Raw genomic sequence first — 18,774 nt, forward strand, 5'->3', positions numbered from 1 at the left:
AACAAAAGCTATAAAACATGATTACTACAGTAGCATAATCATGTGGACACAAAAAAACAGTAAGGGTAAATATTGGTTTGGCTCCCAACAAGCACTTTTCTTTAATGCCTTTCTAGCTAGGCATGATGATGACAATGATGCTCACATAAAGGATAAGAATTAAAACATAATGGGAGCATCATGAAGAATATTACCAGCACATTTAAGCCTAACACACTTCCTATGCATAGGTATTTTGTGAGCAAACAACTTAGGGGAACAATAATCAACAAGCATAGGAAGGTAAAACAAGCATAACTTCAAGATTTTCAACACATAGAGAGGAAACTTGACATTATTGTAATTCCTACAAGCATAAGTTCCCCCCTCATAATAATTTTCAGTAGCATCATGAATGAATTCAACAATATAACCAGCACATAAGGCATTCTTTTCATGATCTACAACCATAGAAAATTTACTACTCTCCACATAAGCAAATTTATTCTCATCAATAATAGTGGGAGCAAACTCAACAAAATAACTATCATGTGAGGCATAATCCAATTGAAAACTAAAATCATGATGACAAGTTTCATGGTTATTGTCGGTGTCAAAACCGGCGGATCTCGGGTAGGGGGTCCTGAACTTTGCGTCTAGGAGGATGGTAACAGGAGACAAGGGACACGATGTTTTTACCCAGGTTCGGGCCCTCTCGGTGGAGGTAAAACCCTACTCCTGCTTGATTAATATTGATGATATGGGTAGTACAAGAGTTGATCTACTGCGAGATCAGAGAGGCTAAACCCTAGAAGCTAGCCTATGGTATGATTGTTGTTCGTCCTGTGGACTAAAACTCTCCGGTTTATATAGACATCGGAGAGGGCTAGGGTTACACAGAGTCGGTTACAATGGGAGGAGATCTTCATATTGTATCTCCAAGCTTGCCTTCCACGCCAAGGAAAGTCCCATCCGGACACGGGACGAAGTCTTCAATCTTGTATCTTCATAGTCCGGGAGTCCGGCCATCCGGACACCCCCCTAATCCAGGACTCCCTCAGTAGCCCCCGAATCAGGCTTCAATGACGACGAGTCCGGCACGCAAATTGTCTTCGGCATTGCAAGGCGGGTTCTTCTGCAAATTCTATGCACCTGTCGGATAGTGTCCGGCTTCTGGTGCGTGTTGCTCTCCTCAGCTTCTGTGCCCCATAATGACCATCTTCCACGTGTCGAACGAAAGAGAAAAGCCAGGGAGTTTTTCATTTACCCCCCTAGCCGTGTAAATGAACCGCCCATAAAAGAGATGGGGGTTTAGATCCAATTCACACCTCCCTCCCTCCGCGAGTATTCATCAGAGCCCTTTCGACTGAGATCCATTCCACCATGGCCGGTCGAAGCAGCTCCTCCTCTCGCCTCTCCAGCCCTCGGCCCGGAGATTGGGAGCGGTGTTCTGTCCCGCATAGCAAGCTAGTAGCGCTTCAATCCAAGGGGATCCTCCCACCAGCATATATGGTCCTAGTTCGAGCCGGGATCGCCACCTATAGCGGCGGAGAGCAGGCAGAGAGCGTCCCCAATCCCTCTCAAGGAGAGCGGGTGTGCCTAGTTCCTTATTTAATAAGAGGACTCGGATTTCCAATTCATCGGTTTCTCTGAGGTCTACTAGAGTTTTACGGCCTCCAGCTACACAACCTCACGCCTGCCTCCATACTGCATGTTGCGGGCTTCGTGGCCCTCTGCGAGCTGTTCTTAGGCGTCGAGGCCCATTTCACACTGTGGAAGACGTTGTTCTGCCTTGTGCCCAGCTCTTAGGAGGGGTTAATTTATCAAGTGGGCAGAGCCGAACTATGGCGCATCGCTGGGACCGGATATCTATCCGGTACTCCAAAGAAGGTGTCTGAGGACTGGCCTTCGGAATGGTTTTATATGGATGACGTCCCCCTGCCGGACCTTGTACGGATCGGCCTCCCTGAGTTCAATAACACCCCGTTAAAGAAACGCCTGAGCTGGCGCCCACGGAGTCCTCAAAGGGAAACCGACAGGGACATCCTTTACCTGATGAGCCGGATAAGATTGTTGGCTCATTCCGGACTGACCATGATCGAGGTCATGGCCACATGCATTACGCGGGGGGTGCAGCCGCTTCAGTACAGAGGCCACCCCATGTGGGATTTCAACGGGGAGGACGACGCCACCCGGTGCGGTCGAAAGGGGCCGGATTTGGCTGCCACTCTAGCGAAGATCTTATCCGCTTTGTATAAGGGAGAAGAAGAGGAATTCCTTCGTGTCAACCCACGGGGCGGATTCTCTATGTATAGTCCTCCAAGCTGGGTGAGCGAATATTTTCACTTATCTACCCGCTTTCGAAATTCCCATAATTGAGTACTTAGTCTGGTGATGTTAACGCAGGAGCTGCGCTAGACTGTGAAGGAGATAAAAAGCCCTCCTCCGCAACCCGAGGACCCTGAATGATCCCTCGATACAGATTCCCAAGAGGACCCGGACTTATGTGTGGAGTTAATTGATGTGGTGTTTCATCAATTGAGTAAGGACAACACCTTAGTGGCCATTACGGCCGACTATCCCGGACTACTTCCAGCCTCAAAGGTAACCGAGACCGAAGTCCCAGTACTTTCAAGGAGATCCATCCATGCCTTATCTTGAATGCTGTAAACTAATAGTGTTTTCGTTTCGCAGGGGAAATCCTCGAGGCGGAAGGCCGAGCCCGCGGTGGGCAGCCAACAAGGGCAGCTGAAGCCAGTCGGGCCAAAAAGAAGTGCGGACCAGATCGAGATTCTGGCACAACGGTACGGCGTGCGAATTTAACGCCTAGGGTTTATGCCCCCAAGTCATACTAACACTCATGCTCCTCTTAGGAAGAAGAGAACCCGCCGGACTATATCCACCGGCCAGGCTTTAAGGTCGGGTCCGGAAGTGGAGGCGCACACGGGGCGCGCCTCGGGCGTTCCTCCGACAGAGGATGCAGACGGGCTATCTGCCACCAATTCAGAGGTGGAGAGTGCCATGAACCACAGGTGTCTCCGGACTGTTCTTCGTGACACATGTTTTTCCCCAGAGGCATTGGACGCCTTTAATACGGGAGATGCGTATCTCCGTGCCGCTCAAAATGGTCTAGCCAGAGCCACAGAGCAGTATGTAAAAGACATACAGGTGAGTAAAATTGAAGGTTATATATGTCAGTAGCCCCCGAGACTTGAAACAGTTAAGATAACTGTTTTAAGGATCATATGTTATGCAGGGTCTTACAAAGAAGAACACGAAACTATCCCAGGAGCTGGAAGAGTGCAAGGCCCAACTCGAGGCCGCACTGGCCACTTCAGATAATGCCAAGGGGACCCCATCAGGTAATATGCTTTGAAAGATAATTCCGTTGTGAAGTGCGGCATGTGTGCAATTCTGGCGATAATAGTGCAGATGGGGCCGGAGTAAATCCGAACAAGCAACAACTCCTACGCCAACTAAAGGCTGGCGAGAGCGTGCTGACGAGGGTGAGGCAAGAGAAGAACAAACTTCAAGACGCCAATACCCAGCTGGGCGAGGAACTAAAGGATGTTTGTGTTCAGCTGTCTGCTTCCGTAAAGGAAAATCGGCGACTTCGACGCGGCATTTTTAGTAAGTTCTTGAACGAATCTTCGAAAAAGGAATTCAGTGAGGAAGTCGTTTGACAGAGCTATGTCTGTAGGTATGCTGACAGGTCGTCCTGCGGAGGAGATGCCCGGTTCAACGGGGGACCTTCTTCCCGAGCTGTTGCAACTGCACGAACGAGTTCGGCACGCGATGCAAGGCGTCGTCCAGGCTATGTGGCCATCCCTCTCCATGCCCGAAGGCCTTGGGGAGCTTGCAAAGAAGCTGGAGGGAGTGCGGCAGTGCTTCCGATTGTGGAAGATATCGGCCTGCCGTCAAGGTGCCAGGGAGGCCTGGGCCATGGTGAAGACTCGGTACACGAAGGCGGACCCGAACCATATGGCCGAGGTCGGCCCTATGGGGCCTGACGGAAAGGAGATCCCTGTCAGTTTAGTATATGGCCAGGTAGAGCTGGCTGCCAAGTATTCTCAACAAGACTGTAAATTAGACCGCCTGTTGGATGGTATTGAAGAAGAATATACCGAGTCGAATTGACTCTATAATTTAAAATGACATGAAAAAATGCCTTCTAGCCAGATTGTAGATCGTTTGTCATTGCGGACCTTTTCAATTTGACCTCTGGACCCTATAGTCCGGAGTGTGTCCGAATACCCTCTCGGTTATGTAAGAACCGGGGCATGCATGGAGACAAGGCGTAGGGGTCATAATTTCTTTAGCAGACAAGTGCCCAACTAGTTATGTTATATTACATGGTTAGTAAGAAACATCTTCCAGGGAGAATAGTTCCGTTAGGGGTTCCTTTCCCTGGGAGGCATGCTCTAAAGTGCATGTCCGAACTGCGAGAAAGAGTAGAAAAGCATCTGGGGGCAGATAAATAAACAAGAAAAATCATCTTCTAGTTCACCGATCGAATATTCCCTTAAGAACGCTAGCTTTCGACTTCACCCAGTCTGAGGTACACATCCGGCTGACCCGGCAGTAACAATCGCAGAGGTGCTCCCTTTACCACCTAGCCGAATGAACGGGAACATAGGGGTAAGCACAGGAGCCATGCAACTCAGCTTGGCCAAAACTTAAGTCATATCGATGCATATAATGGTGTATAAAAGGTTCATGCGGAAGTGTCACACATGTTTTGGGCATGAGGCCCGTTAATATAAACTTCTGATAAAGAAGCCCCCAGGTATGATGAGCGCGGGTGGCGCGTCAAGTATGTGCGAAAAATCGCACAGGCAAGCCCCTAAGGGCTTGGGAGAGAAAAGGTAGGGAGAAGGAGAGAAATACCAGGCAGCAAATTTGAAAAAAAGGGACAGAGGAAGGAGACGAACACGGAGTCCGGCGCTAGGCGTAGAATCTTTGTAGGCGTGCTGCGTTCCATGGGTTCGGCTCGAGTCGGTTGTCCGATGCGTTTCGTAGACGGTACGCTCCACCAGTCAGTATTTGGTCGATTATGAAGGGACCCTCCCATTTGGGCTTTAGTTTGTCCTTTTTCTTGTCCAGCAGGCGTAGAACTAGTTCGCCAAGGTTATAGGTTTTGGCCCGTACTTCTCTGCTTTGGTATCTTCGAGCCTGCTATTGATAGAATGCGGAACGGGCTTTTGCCACGTCGCGCTCCTCCTCCAATGCATCCAAGCTGTCCTGCCGATCGAGCTCGGCTTCTCTTTCTTCGTACATGCGCACGCGAGGTGAGTCATGAATTATGTCGCAGGGCAGGATTGCCTCTGCGCCGTAAAACATAAAAAATGGTGTGAATCCGGTAGTGCGATTCAGCGTGGTCCGCAGCCCCCAAACTGCAGAGTCAAGCTCCTGTACCTAGTGCGTGTTAGATTCCTTGAGGGATCGCACCAGTCTGGGTTTGATGCCGCTCATGATGAGACCGTTTGCTCGTTCGACTTGACCGTTAGTTTGTGGGTGATAGACTGAAGCATAGTCGAGCTTGATGCCCATGTTTTTGCACCAGAGTTTAACTTCGTCAGCCGAAAAGTTTGTGCCGTTGTCAGTTATGATGCTGTGGGGGACGCCGTAACAGTGTACAACCCCGGATATGAAGTCTATCACCGGTACGGATTCGGTCGTCTTTACAGGCTTGGCCTCTATCCATTTGGTGAATTTGTCCACCATGACCAGTATATATTTTTCTTGTGGGTTCCTCCTTTAAGGGGTCCAACCATGTCAAGCCCCCAGACCGCAAAAGGCCAGGTAATGGGTATGGTTTGTAGGGCGGTAGGCGGCATGTGGCTTTGATTGGCGAATAATTGGCAACCGACGCATTGCTGCACTAAGTCTTGAGCGTCTGCCCGGGCCGTCGGCCTATAAAATCCGGTACGGAAGGCCTTGCTTACGAGGGCCCGAGCTACTGCATGGTGCCCGCCGAGCCCGGCATTAATTTCAGCCAGAAGATTTCACCCTTCTTCTTCGGAGATACACCTCTGAAGGACTCCGGTTGTGCTTTTCTTATAAAGCTCTCCCTCGTGGACCCTATAGGCTTTAGATCGCCGCACTATGCAGCGGGCCTCGTTTTGGTCCTCGGGAAGTTCCTACCTAGTTAGGTAGGCTAGGAATGGTTCCGTCCACGGGGCAATGACTGCCATTATTGTGTGGGCTGACGGTGTTGTTTCGTTGGCGGAGCCACCAACTGTGTCAGAATGTTCAGTGAGGGGTAGTGAGGTTGTCTTCGGGCTGTTGTTTCCGGACTCTCCTTCCCATGATACGGATGGCTTAAAAAGCCTCTCTAGGAAGATGTTGGGAGGGACGGCATCACGCTTTGCACCGATGCGTGCCAACACGTCTGCTGCCTGGTTGTTCTCCCGGGCTATATGGTGAAATTCGAGCCCCTCAAACCGAGCTGACATCTTTAAGATGGCATTGCGATAGGCTGCCATTTTCGGATCCTTGGCATCAAAGTCTCCATTTATTTGGGATATCGCGAGGTTTGAATCCCCGCGGACCTCTAGGCGCTGGATGCCCATGGAGACTGCCATCCGGAGACCCTGTAGAAGGGCCTCGTATTCGGCTGCGTTGTTGTAGTCCGTGTACATTATTTGAAGTATGTATTGGACTATATCTCTGGTTGAGGACGTCAGAACGACGCCAGCCCCCAGGCCAGCCAACATTTTGGAGCCATCAAAGTGCATGATCCAGTTGGAATATGCGCCGTACTCTTTAGGGAGCTCGGCTTCAGTCCATTCGGCGATGAAGTCAGCCAAAACCTGCGATTTGATAGCTCGCCGTGGCTTGTAAGTTATATCGAACGGGAGGAGCTCAATGGCCCATTTGGCAATCCGGCCCGTTGCATCGCGGTTGTTTATAATGTCATTAAGAGGTACTTCGGATGCTACCGTTATCGAACACTCTTGGAAATAGTGTTGCAGCTTCCGGGATGCCATGAACACCGCATATGCTATCTTTTGATAATGCGGGTACCGAGACTTGCATGGAGTTAGGACAGTGGACACGTAGTAAACTGGTTTTTGGAGAGGGAACTTGTGTCCGTCCGTTTCTCGTTCGACGACGAGCACCACGCTTACAACTTGATGTGTTGCCGCAATGTATAATAACATTGGTTCGCCCGTGTTGGGCGCGGCCAGGACCGGATTTGTTGCCAGTATGGCTTTGATTTCTTCGAGTCCAGCCGTGGCGGCATCCGTCCACTCGAAGTGTTCGGTGCATCGTAGGAGGCAATAAAGGGGTAATGCCTTTTCTCCTAAGCGGGAGATAAAGCGGCTTAGAGCCGCCACGGATCCAGTTAATTTTTGTATTTGCTTGAGGTCTTTTGGGATATCCAATTGTGACAGAGCTCAGATCTTGGCTGGGTTTGCTTCAATTCCTCTGCCAGATACGATGAAGCCCAAGAGCTTTCCGGCTGGTACACGGAAAACGCATTTTTCTGGGTTGAGCTTAATGTCATATGCTCGGAGATTGTCGAATGTGAACCTCAAGTCGTCTACTAGAGTTTCGACATGTTTGGATTTGATGACCTCATCATCCACGTATGCTTCAAATGTTTTGCCGATCTGGTTGGCCAGACATGTCTGAATCATGCGCTGATATGTCACGTCGGCGTTTTTGAGCCCAAAGGGCATCGTGTTGAAGCAGAATGGGCCGTATGGGGTGATGAATGCCGTCGCAGCTTGATCTGACTCTGACATCTTGATTTGGTGATAGCCAGAGTATGCATCGAGGAAACACAATGAATCGTGTCCTGCAGTGGCGTCGATGATTTGATCAATACGGGGGAGGGGGAAGGGATCCTTTGGGCAGGCCTTATTTAGGTCTTTGAAATCGACGCATAGGTGCCAGGATTTGTCCTTCTTTGGTACCATCACCAGGTTTGCTAGCCAGTCCGGATGCATATCTCTGATGAATCCGGCTTCCAGTAGTTTTGCTAGCTCCTCTCCCATGGCTTGTCTCTTGGGTTCGGAGAAACGCCGAAGAGTCTGGTTAACAGGCTTGAATCCTTTTAGGATATTCAGGTTGTGCTTGGCCAGCCTGCGTGGGATTCCTGGCATGTCTGAAGGGTGCCAGGCAAAGATGTCCCAATTCTCCCGTAGGATTTCTCGTAGTGCGGCGTCTACATCGGGGTTTAATTGTGCCCCGGTGGAGGCCGTTTTTGTAGGGTCCGTTGGATGGACTTGGAATTTGACTATTTCGTCCGCTGGTTTAAAAGAGGTGGACTTGGACCTCTTATCTAGTATCACATCGTCCCTGTCCACCATTGAGCGCAACGCAGTTAGTTCCTCGGCCGCTAGGGCTTCGGATAATGCCTCGAGGGCCAGTGCGGCTGTCTTGTTTTCGGCGCGGAGCGCTATGTCCGGATCACTAGCAAGAGTGATGATTCCGTTGGGTCCGGGCATTTTGAGCTTCCTGTACCCGTAATGGGGTATAGCTTGAAAAAATTTGAATGCTTCTCGTCCTAACAGAGCGTGATATCCGCTGCTAAACGGGGCCACTTGAAATGTGACCTCCTCTGATCTGTAATTATCCGGCGTGCCAAACACCATATCCAGTGTGATTTTCCCTGAACAGCATGCTTCCCGGCTTGGTATTATTCCTCTAAAGGTTGTGTTGCTTCGGTCGATGCGGCTCCAGTCTATTTCAATTTTTCGCAGGGTTTCCTCGTAGATGAGGTTCAGTCCGCTGCCGCCGTCCATGAGTACCTTTGTAAGCCGGAAGCCGTCCACTATCGGACTGAGCACCAATGCGGCTGGTGCTCGGGTTGTCCGGAATTTAGGTTCATCACTGGCATTAAAGGTAATAGCCGTGTCACTCCATGGGTTTATTGTTGCTACTTGGTAGACTTCGGTAAGGCTGCGGAGCGTTTGTTTCCTCGCATTGTTTGATGCGAAAGTCTCGAAGACTGTTGACACCGTACTGGCATTTCTGGGGTGGTGCTCTGCGGATTCTGGAGTTAGAAGCTCCTCGCCGCTTCTGGCCACCTGCCGGAGTATCCAACATGCTCTAAGGCTGTGAGTTGGTGTGACTTCCCCTGAACTATGAATTTTACAGGGTCCATTGAGTCATCCCTCCAGTACGGTCCCATACCTTGTAGAGGGTTTTTGTTTTTTGCTGTTTGGCGCAGGTGCCTGGCGATAATGCGCCCTTTTGTTCCGGACTGGGATTGTATCCAGGGCCGGATTGTCCCAGAATTTAGTTTTGGTTTTCCGAACGCTTTCTGTCGCACAGTATTTTCGTACTATGGATGTCAAGTCGGCGAAGCGTGTAATTTCGCCGCGACTTATGGAGTTGAGGATTCCGATGTCTATGCAGTTGTTACAAAAGGATGAAATTGCATCTTTCTCAAGGCAGTCCTTTATCCTGTTCATAACCAGGAGGAATCTGGCCTAGTAGTGGTGTACTGTTTCCCCGGGCTCTTGCCGTATTTGGGATAGATCCCTTATATTTGGGTGGGCGGGTGGATTTAAATCCGGAACCTCGCCTGATATAAGACTCAGGGGCCAAGAAATTTCTGGATTCGGAAGCTTGTTTTCTTGGACGTTATACGATGAATCAGGCCTGCTGCCTGACTTTAGGTTCAGGGCTTGGGCAACATCCTCCCCTCCGCGGATGTCCGGCTTGGAGGGGTCGGGAATCCGGACACATATGGTCCTTAGGATGGGCGAAGATTTGCCGCATTGTTCTTCCACCACCTCAACGTGGTGGGTGACCTGGGGAGAGTCGATCTCTCTCTGATCGGGTTTAAGCCCAATCTGGCCGTAATCTGTGGCGACTCCCAGGGCGGCGATGCGATCCAAGAGCTCGTTTAAGGAAGAGAGCTCCATCGGCTCTAGCTGCTTGGCAAGTTCCGAGCTGATGTGGAGATTGCTTTCGATGGCCCGAGAGGTCATCGTCGGCGCGGCGGCCGAACAGGCGGTCATCAAAAAACTGCCTAGCCGGAGAGTTTGGCCGACAGCCAAAGCTCCTTTAGCAACAGCGCCGTCTTTAAAGACGGGGCGCGGCATCCTTCCTGACGGTGACGACACAGAGGAACTCTCAATGAAAGCACCAATGTCGGTGTCAAAACCGGCGGATCTCGGGTAGGGGGTCCCGAACTGTGCGTCTAGGCGGATGGTAACAGGATACAAGGGACACGATGTTTTTACCCAGGTTCGGGCCCTCTCAGTGGAGGTAAAACCCTACTCGTGCTTGATTAATATTGATGATATGGGTAGTACAAGAGTTGATCTACCGCGAGATCAGAGAGGCTAAACCCTAGAAGCTAGCCTATGGTATGATTGTTGTTCGTCCTACGGACTAAAACTCTCCGGTTTATATAGACACCGGAGAGGGCTAGGGTTACACAGAGTTGGTTACAATGGGAGGAGATCTTCATATCGTATCGCCAAGCTTGCCTTCCACGCCAAGGAAAGTCCCATCTGGACATGGGACGAAGTCTTCAATCTTGTATCTTCATAGTCCGGGAGTCCGGCCAAAGGTCATAGTTCGGCCATCCGGACACCCCCCTAATCCAGGACTCCCTCAGTTATCACTATTCTTAATAGCATACAAGTCATCACAATGATCATCATAGATAGCAACTTTGTTCTCATAATCAATTGGAACCTTTTCCGAAATAGTGGAATCATTACTAAATAAAGTTGACACTCTTCCAAATCCACTTTCATAATTATCACAATAATATTCAACATCCTCCAAAATAGTGGGATCACTACTTCCTGAAGTTGACACTCTTCCAAACCCACTTTCATCAATATAATCATCATAAATAGGAGGCATGCTTTCATCATAATAAATATTCTCATCAAAACTTGGGGGACAAAAAATATCATCCTCATCAAACATAGCTTCCCAAAGCTTGTGGCTTTGCATATCATTAGCATCATGGATATTCAAGGAATTCATACTAACAACATTGCAATCATGCTCATCATTCAAAGATATAGTACCAAACATTCTAATGCATTCTTCTTCTATCACTTGAGCACAATTTTCCTTACCATCATTCTCATGAAAGATATTAAAAAGACGAAGCGTACGAGACAAACTTAACTCCATTTTTTTTTGTAGTTTTCTTTTATAAACTAAACTAGTGATAAAAACAAGAAACAAAAAGATTTGATTGGAAGATCTAAAGATATACCTTCAAGCGCTAACCTCCCCGGAAACGGCGCCGGAAAAGAGCTTGATGTCTACTACACAACCTTCTTCTTGTAGACGTTGTTGGGCCTGGAAGTGCACAGGTTTGTAGGATAGTAGCAAATTTCCCTCAAGCGGATGACCTAAGGTTTATCAATCCGTAGGAGGCGTAGGATGAAGATGGTCTCTCTCAAACAACCCTGCAACCAAATAACAAAGAGTCTCTTGTGTCCCCAACACACCCAATACAATGGTAAATTGTATAGGTGCACTAGTTCGGCGAAGAGATGGTGATACAAGTGCAAAATAGATAGTAGATAAAGGTATTTGTAATCTGAAATAATAAAAACAGCAAGGTAGAAAGCGATAAAAGTGAGCGTAAACGGTATTGCAATGATAGGAAACAAGGCCTAGGGTTCATACTTTCACTAGTGCAAGTTCTCTCAACAATAATAACATAGATAGATCATATAACAATCCCTCAACATGCAACAAAGAGTCACTCCAAAGACACTAATAGCGGAGAACAAATGAAGAGATTATGGTAGGGTACGAAACCACCTCAAAGTTATTCTTTCGGATCAATCTATTCAAGAGTTCATACTAGAATAACACCTTAAGACACAAATCAACCAAAACCCTAATGTCACCTAGATACTCCATTGTCACCTCAAGTATCTGTGGGCATGATTATACGATATGCATCACACAATCTTAGATTCATCTATTCAACCAACACAAAGTACTTCAAAGAGTGCCCCAAAGTTTCTACCGGAGAGTCAAGAACGTGTGCCAACCCCTATGCATAGGTTCATGGGCGGAACCCGCAAGTTGTTCACCAAAACATACATCAAGAGGCACATGATATCCCATTGTCACCACAGATAAGCACGGCAAGACATACATCAAGTGTTCTCATAAAAGACTCAATCCGATAAGATAACTTCAAAGGGGAAAACTCAATTCATCACAAGAGAGTAGAGGGGGAGAAACATCATAAGATCCAACTACAATAGCAAAGTTTGGGATACATCAAGATCGTACCATAGAGGGAAGACGAGAGAGAACACAAGAGAGAGAGATCAAACACATAGCTACTGGTACATACCCTCAGCCCCGAGGGTGAACTACTCCCTCCTCGTCATGGAGAGCGCCGGGATGATGAATATGGCCACCGGTGAGGGATCGCCCTCCGGTAGGGTGCCGGAACGGGCTCCCGAGAGGTTTTTGGTGGCTACAGAGGCTTGCGGCAGCGGAACTCCTGATCTATCTTGATTTTTGATGGTTTTAGGGTACGTGGGGTTATATAGGCGAAAGAAGTCAGACGGGGGAGGTGCTCGAGGGGTCCACGAGACAGGGGGCCGTGCCCTGTCGTGGTTCTAAGTCTGATAGTAGAATGGGGGGTAGGTATGGAGAGGCAAGATCCTAGCTATGGAGTAGTTGTACACACGAGTGTTTTACGAGTTCAGGCCCTTCTCTGAGGAAGTAATAGCCCTACGTCTCGGAGCCCGGAGGCGGTCGACTGGTTTATGTGTATACGAGTTACAGGGGTGCGAACCCTTCTACCAGTGGAGGGGGGTGGCTTATATAGAGGACGCCAGGACCCCAACCAACCCACGTAGCAGAGGGTTAAAGTACATTAAGGCTGGGCGTTACTGGTAACGCCCTACATAAAGTGTCATCATGACCATTAAGACTACTTAATTACAGACCGTTTGGATATAGAGTAGATCCTGAACTCCTGGTGGTCGAGTGAGTGTTCATGGTCGAGTGTCTTCTAGCCAGTCGAGTGGAGTCCCTCTTGGTCGACTGGAAGGTAGCTTCGTCTAAGGATGTCCTTGGGTATGGTATCCTAGATAGGTCCATGACCCTACCCTAGGTACATAACATCATCATTAGCCCCCGAATGGATCGAGGTTCGAGTGAGGAAGGAGTTGACGATTTTCTCCGACCTATCTCCCGTGCTTTGATTATGTCGTATCTTGGATCGGCGATTTTTCTTTCGGCGTTGGCGTCAACTTTTACTTCAGTCGCCTTGATCCATTCTTGTCTTCTGTCGAGTGAACTTCCGAGCGACGGATCGCAGGAAAGATATTGTCTGACAGATTGATCTGCTGTTAGCGGATTTTGCGGGATCCGAATTTTAGGAGGCGCGCGAAGCGGGCGGACCGCGGTACTCGGATGGGATAAGGCGTGGACGCCTCGATTTCCGTGCCGCCTTTTTCTCCACGTATCGTGCGTGCGCGACTGTTTTGGCATGTGACAGGACCGCCCGGACCCACTCGTCAGCCACTCGGAAGCGTCCTTATATAAAGCGCCGGGCGAGGGCTTTTTGAACAGTGCCTTCCCATTCTTCTCTCCTCCCTTTTTGCCTCCACCCACTGCGCCTGCTCTCGCCTCCGCCTATCCACTCCTCGCGCGCTTCGCCGGCGACAATGGTGAAGGAGAAGACGGCGGCCTTAGAGCGCGCGAAGACGGCGGCCTTAGAGCGCGCGAAGAAGGCGACGGCGACGGGGAAAGCGAAGGGGAGACCGTCCAGTCAGGGCGGATCTTTGTCAAGGTCCCGCCTGCCAAAAGGTTGGGTCCAAGGGGATTGGATCCGCTCGACCATCACCGAGAAAGATCTCAATGACCTGGCCAATGAGCGACTGATCCCCCACGGGTCAGCAAGGCTTCCGGGGACCGAGTGTCAACCGCAGCCGCAGGAGGGTGAGTGCGTTCTTCTAGCCACTCATGTAGACCGTGGCTTTTCTCTGCCGCCGAGTGTTTTCTTCCGAGGGTTTCTGAATTTCTTTGGGGCGCAACTCCACCATTTCACCCCCAATTCCATCGCCTATCTTGCTGCCTTTGTGTCCATGTGCGAGAACTTCCTGGGTTGTCGACCACACTGGGGTCTCTTTAAGCACATATTCACCTGTCGCTCACAGACAATGAAAAAGGCGAGTCTGGACGATGAGAGGACTAAGGTTATCCAGATGTGCGGTGGTCTTGGGATTCAGATGAGGAATAAGAGTACTTTCCCGGCCATGACCCTTCCTGAGTCGGTCAGAGGATGGCAGTCGACTTGGTTCTACTGCCAAGACGAGTCGACACCGGGGCAGTCGACTGGTCTCCCTCCGTTTTCCATGGACCGAGTAGACAAACCCTCTTCTCTGAAAGTGCTTCCTAAGGAGAAAGTTCAGGTAAAAATGCTGATGGAGCGCGTAGTCCAACTCGTTAGGGACGGAGTGACGGGTATGGATCTTCTGGAGGTCTTCCTTAGGTGGAGCATCCAACCACTTCAGTACCGAGGCCATCCGATGTGGCTGTATTGTGGAACCGAAGACACCACTCGGGTCCGGTCGACGACGCCACACTGGAGAGGTGGGTGGCCGCAATCACGGGGAATAAGGACAACCCTCGAGGGGCTAGGAGGATCCCACCACTCGACTGTACCTACACGCCGGACACGGTATGGCCACTTATTTCCAATTGCAATCTTGATTTATTCATTCTGCTTTGTTGCGAATTGGTCGAGTGATCTTTGTTTTGCTTTGTTGCCTGATAGGCCACCACGGTGTTATACTCGATGCCCAATGGAGCGCAGACACCGACTGAAGAGGAGGAAGGAAGTGGGGGTGAAAGCCCGGAGGAGTGGGATTCGGATGCTGACGACGATGATGAGGGTGATGACTCTGATGAGGAGGAAGAGGAGGAGGAGGAGGAGGAAGTTGCACCTCCCCGCTCGGAAAGACGCTCGAAGCTTGTCCATGATCCCGCGGCTGAGCGTGGTAAGGGGGTCGCAACCGCTACCCAGTCGACCAAGCGCCCTCGGACTACTTCTCTGGCGCCGACTGAGAAGGCTCCGAAGAAATCTTGAGTGGCACCGTCGAAACCTACGAAGGTCTTGCCGAAGATGAAGATGGTGATCCCCACTATCTCAGGGTAATGGTAGTCTTGAGTTTTCCCCGTTTCATGAACTTGTTCTTGGTCGACTCATGGGCCAATCGACTGACTTCTGGAACTGCAGTGCTGCTACTTCTGATACTTCGGCCAGGGCTGAAGACCACGAGATGGAGGATGCTGTTACCTCAAAACCTGGTATGACTCTTGAGATGCCGTTTTCAGTCGATTGACTTATTGTCTCTAATTTTGATTCTTTCTGCAGCTTCATCTAACGTCGTTATCGATCTTCCCGACGACGACGACGAGGAACCACCAAGGCAGAGGAGGAGCAACAAGGCGTCTGCTGGCAAGGCGACTCAAGACATGCCAGCACCCGAGACGTTGGTCGTGGAGGGAGACAATGTCACTTGGCCTACCGTAACCTTTACGGTGCCATTGACGAGTGCTCGTCCTTCGTCGTCGAGTGCTACTCAACCCTCGCTTTTCTCAACCTACCCCATTCCTGAAGACCAAGCTAGTGCTGCTAAAGAAGCAATACGCCAAGCGGGGGTCATGATGGAGCAAGTGAAGGCAATACGAGAAGCCAGCCAGGCAGCCTATGATGCCAGTTCGGCTCTCCAGAGTAATGTTCAGGTCAGTCGGTCACTGCCTGTTCTGTTAGGATATGATATCTGAAAACTCTTCCTTCTGAAATGCTTAGAGTTTGTCCTACACCAGCTGGGTGTGTCGATTGAAATTCCGGATTAGTGGGGGCACGCTGAGTGCACCCACTGGGTGTAGTCCCCAAGGCTATGGTCGACTGCTGGCAGTCGACCATAGGCTTTATGTCTTAAGTTTTTTCCTTACTCGACTAGGTCGAATAGATTCATAGACCGGTGGGGGCATGCTGAGTGCACCCACTGGGTGTAGTCCCCAAGACTGTGGTCGACTGCTGGCAGTCGACTATAGTCTGAAGAACATCTCCCGTTTTTTGTTGTTGTTGTTGGTCGACTGGTCGACTCTAGTGGGGGCACGCTGAGTGCACCCACTGGGTGTAGTCCCCGAGACTATGGTCGAATGTTTGTATTCGGCCGTAGTCTTAGAAACGCTATGATTTTTCCTTACTCACTCGGAAGTGAATTGTCTTTGACATCTGTCGATTGGTTCTTCGTAGAAATCCTGTGACCTTGCGGCTCATTATACTGAGTTGGAGAACAAACACATTCAGCTCGAGCTCGATCTGAAACTGGCCCAAGAGAACTTGACGAAGGCGAAGGAGGAAGCTAAAGGTATGCTTGGTGAGGCCTTTGACGACTGCCTTTGCCTCTCACTTGTTTCCGAATCTAATCTCACTGTAACTTTGCAGACAAAGTGAGGGATGCCCTGAAGAAGCAAGAACTTGACTTGGCTGAGATGCAAAAAACTGCTTTAGAGAAGACCAGGCTTGCAGATGAGAAGCTGGCTTCAGTGACCAAGCTTGAAGAAGAAAACACCAATCTGAAAGCTGCTCTTGATGCTGCCAACCAGGAGGTCAGTCGACTGAAAAGTGACAAGACCACCCTGAATGACAAGGCCAATGAGTTGATGAGAAAGAAGAACGATCTGGAGGCTTATCTGGGTGGACTCGCCAAGAAGTTGTTCCTCATGCTTGAAGGTAATCTTTTGTATCAAACAAATATTTTAACTGTAACCTCCAACTGTTGTCTTGACTCGGTGGTTGTGCTTGCAGAATTTTGCCAGAACTTTGAAGAGGAAACTGGTCGACTGGAAGTAAACCTGGACCCCATCAACTCTCCCGTGAAAGATGAAGTCGCCATGAATGTGCTCTGGCTTGAATCTCGTGTTGCTGCTGTCATCGACTATCTCGCAAGGCTGAAAGTCGCAACCTCTCGCATCGACACGACACTCTGGCCAAGAGAGACACTCCAAAGCGACCTCGAGTCTCTGATGACTCGACTGAACGTGGTCCCAAGTCGAGTGCAGGAGTGGAAGAAGTCTTCAGCCAGGTGCGGTGCGGATGTTGCTCTGTCTCTGGTCCGCGTCCACTGCAAGGATGCATGAGAGGACAAGCTGGTGGCTCTTAGGGTGGCTAATACCAAGAAGCACGATTTCAGATCTTTCATGGAGACCTTCATTGCTACTGCCACTCGGATTGTAGATGGAATTGATCTGGACGAGTTTGTTGCACCTTCCATCCCTCCACAGGAGGGGTAAAAAACTTCTGAGCTTGATACTTTAAATTTGCCTCGGTATAACGAGTCAGTTTTGTAACCGACAAACCTTAACAGGCCTAGCGCCTGAGCACTTTCGGTTCCGTTAGGTGTTATCTGAACTTGGATTCAACGTTGAATATGTTTGCATTTGGTTTGAGGTGTATTTTGCAGGTTAAAGCGGAGCGCTCATTGCAATCGACTTGTTCCCCAATACACTTAGGCGAGCACTGGGCCGCAGCTAAGCCCCCGAGTGAGAGGTTTGCTCTCCACTCGATAAGATTTTCAAAAACTTAGGCGAGCACTGGGCTGCAGCTAAGCCTCCGAGTGGGAGGTTTGCTCTCCACTCGGTAGGATTTCAGATACTTAGGTGAGCACTAGACTGCAGCTAAGCCCCTGAGTGGGAGGTTTTCTCTCCACTCGGTAGGATTTTAGATACTTAGGCGAGCACTAGACTGCAGCTAAGCCCCCGAGTGGGAGGTTTGCTCTCCACTCGGTAGGATTTTAGATACCTAGGCGAGCACTAGGCCGCAGCTAAGCCCTCGAGTGGGAGGTTTGCTCTCCACTCGGTAGAATTTTCAAGAACTTAGGCGAGCACTAGGCTGCAGCTAAGCCCCCGAGTGGGAGGTTTGCTCTCCACTCGGTAGGATTTTCAAGAACTTAGGCGAGCACTGGGCTGCAGCTAAGCCCCGAGTGGGAGGTTTGCTCTCCACTCGGTAGGATTTTCAAGAACTTAGGCGAGCACTGGGCTGCAGCTAAGCCCCCGAGTGGGAGGTTTGCTCTCCACTCGGTAGGATTTTCAAGAACTTAGGCGAGCACTGGGCTGCAGCTAAGCCCCCGAGTGGGAGGTTTGCTCTCCACTCGGTAGGATTTTCAAGAACTTAGGCAAGCACTGGGCTGCAGCTAAGCCCCCGAGTGGGAGGTTTGCTCTCCACTCGGTAGGATTTTGTATTGGTGGTGTAGCTCGGAAGGAGAGGATAGCAGTCGACCTGCACCTCGTCCTCCTTGTAGAGCGCATGTTGTATTTGTGGCGTAGCTCGGAAGGAGAGGGTAGCAGTCGACCTGCACCTCGTCCTCCTTGCAGAGCGCACGTTGTACTTGTGGCGTAGCTCGGAAGGAGAGGGTAGCAGTCGACCTGCACCTCGTCCTCCTTGCATAGCACACGTTGTACTTGTGGCGTAGCTCGGAAGGAGAGGGTAGCCGTCGACCTGCACCTCGTCCTCCTTGCGAAGCGCATGTTGTATTTGTACCTGCACCTCGTCCTGCAGCTAAGCCTCCAAGTGGAAGGCTGGCTTACCACTCGGTAGGATTTTTGTTTATCTTAGGCGAGTACTTGGACTGCAGCTAAGCCTCCGAGTGGAAGGCTGGCTTACCACTCGACAGGATTTTGTTTATCTTAGGCGAGTACTTGGACTGCAGCTAAGCCTCCGAGTGGAAGGCTGGCTTACCACTCGGTAGGATTTTGTTTATCTTAGGCGAGTACTTGGACTGCAGCTAAGCCTCCGAGTGGAAGGTTGGCTTACCA

This window comes from Triticum aestivum, chromosome 7B (genome assembly GCF_018294505.1).
Source record: "Triticum aestivum cultivar Chinese Spring chromosome 7B, IWGSC CS RefSeq v2.1, whole genome shotgun sequence".
Classification (NCBI taxonomy): domain Eukaryota; kingdom Viridiplantae; phylum Streptophyta; class Magnoliopsida; order Poales; family Poaceae; genus Triticum; species Triticum aestivum.